This window comes from Chrysochloris asiatica, unplaced genomic scaffold (genome assembly GCF_000296735.1).
Source record: "Chrysochloris asiatica unplaced genomic scaffold, ChrAsi1.0 scaffold00018, whole genome shotgun sequence".
In the NCBI taxonomy this organism is placed as follows: Eukaryota; Metazoa; Chordata; class Mammalia; order Afrosoricida; family Chrysochloridae; genus Chrysochloris; species Chrysochloris asiatica.
This window is the reverse complement of record NW_006408536.1, coordinates 997,240-999,303: the sequence shown is the minus strand read 5'-3', so window position 1 is coordinate 999,303 and position 2,064 is coordinate 997,240. Positions and strand designations below refer to the sequence as shown.

Genomic DNA, 2,064 nt, shown 5'->3' with positions numbered 1-2,064 from the left:
ACAAATCTGTGTTGGACGAAGTACAGTCAGAATGCTTCCTAGAAACCAGAATGATGAGACTTTGTATCTCATACTTTGGACATATTATTAGTAGGGACCAGTTCCTGGAGAAGGATATGATACTGGATCAGTGTAAAAGAAAAAAATCCCCAACAAAGTGGATTTGCACAGTGGCAGCAGCAATTGTGAGCATAACACCAATTGTGAGGATGGCACAGGACCAGACATTGTTTCATTCAGTTAGTTGTACATAGGGTTGCCATGAGTCAGAGCTGACTCGACGGTACCTAACAACAACAGCATAGTGTTGCCCGCCCCCAGTTATATATAGTTGTAATCATACAGTATACATTCTTTTTTTAACTTAACTTCTTTATAACCCTCAGCCTCATGCTTATGATTTTCATCCATGTTGGAACAAGTAGTTCTGGTTTATTTTCATTGGGTGTTTCGGTGAGTATTTTTTTTGGTATTTCATTGTATTCATCCATTTTACTGTTAGTGAATGCTTTATCCCAGTTTTGGATGATTGATAATAAGGAGTCCTGGTGTGGCACTGTGGGTTAATGCACTGGACTCCAAGGCTGCTTGAAATGCAAAATCCATGGTTCAGGCTCACCAGCTGCTCTTTGGAAACCTTATACAGGGTCACTTTCAGTTGGAACAACTCAACAGCACTTAACAACAACAACAACAAGACTGCAATGTGCATTCTTGTACACGTCTTTTGGGGCACATGTCCACATATTTTTGTTGGATTTCTACAAAGGAGTTGGGTTATAGAGTGTGAGCAGCTTTATTAGACAGAGTCAGACGACTTCTGCAATGCTGTGATCAATTTACCCTTTCACCAGCAGTATATGAGCTTCTGCTTCTCCATCACCTTGCCTTCATTTGTTATCAATCTTACTCATTTTTGTCATTCTGGTGGAGAGCTAGTGGTATCACATTGCGTTTCAATTGCATTCTCCTAATGTTTAATGAGAGCCCTGGTGTGGCGCTGTGGGATAAAGCACTGGACTACAAGGTCGGTTTGGACCACAAGGTCAGTTTGAACCACAAGGTCAGTTTGAACCACAAGGTCAGTAGTTCAAACTCACCAGCGGTTCCTTGGAAATTCTATACAGGGTCATTACGAGTTGGAACCGACTGGATCCCATTAATGACATTTATTTAATGAGGAATTCTGGTGGTGCAGTGGATTAAGTGTTTTGGCTGCTAAATCCACCAGTAGGAGAAAGATGAGGCAGTCTGCTTTTGTAAAGATTGACAGCTTTGGAAACCCCATAGAGCAGTTCTACTCAGTCCAGTAGGGTCGTGATGAGTTGGAATCAACTGTATGGCAGTGGGTTTGGCCTGGGTTCCTGTTTAACGTGGCTGAATGACTTTTACATGTTTATTGGCAATTTTGTAATCTTCTTTTGTGTAGTACCTATTCAATTCTCTCTTTTCTGTTGGGTTGTCACTTTTTTTCTTATTTTAATGGTTTTAAATATATACTCAGGATATGAGCCTTTTGCCCGTTATATTTATTGGGAAAATCTTCTATTATTTTTTAGTTTGCCTTGTGGTGGTGGTGGTGGTGTGCTGTGGAGCCGGTTCCTACTCATAGTGACCCTGTATAGGGTTTCTGAGGCTATAAATCTTTACGGGAGCAGAAAGCTGTCGAGGTCCTATGTCAGGGTACCGCCTCGACAAGGAAGTGTGGGTGTCACGAAGAAGGGAGATCTGATGGCGAAAGTGATAGAGAAAGAGAGAGATGAAATAAATACAAAAAAGACAGACACACAGATATGATGCAAACTGGCAGGTAGACAGATCTGCAAACATATTGCCTACCATTGCACAGCATTGGCTGCAGAATTCACTCTACCTCAACATTTTATTCTCTTTTTTAGGGAGGGATTTGTTACAAAGGAAGGATGTAATTCACTCAGGGAGGATGTCACAAAGGGAGGATGTGATTAAGACAGGATACGGAACTGAAATGTGATTAATCATTCAAAACAGGACATAATGATTCACAGGAACAACTTTTAAGATACTTTCATGTTGTTGTTGTTA

General features: G+C 40.8%; 1 pseudogene; it reads left to right on the top strand.

Moving 5' to 3' along the window:
- The first annotated feature begins 1,047 nt into the window (after positions 1-1,047).
- The window catches only part of LOC102841791, a 2,714-nt pseudogene continuing 1,697 nt past the window's right edge, over positions 1,048-2,064 (top strand).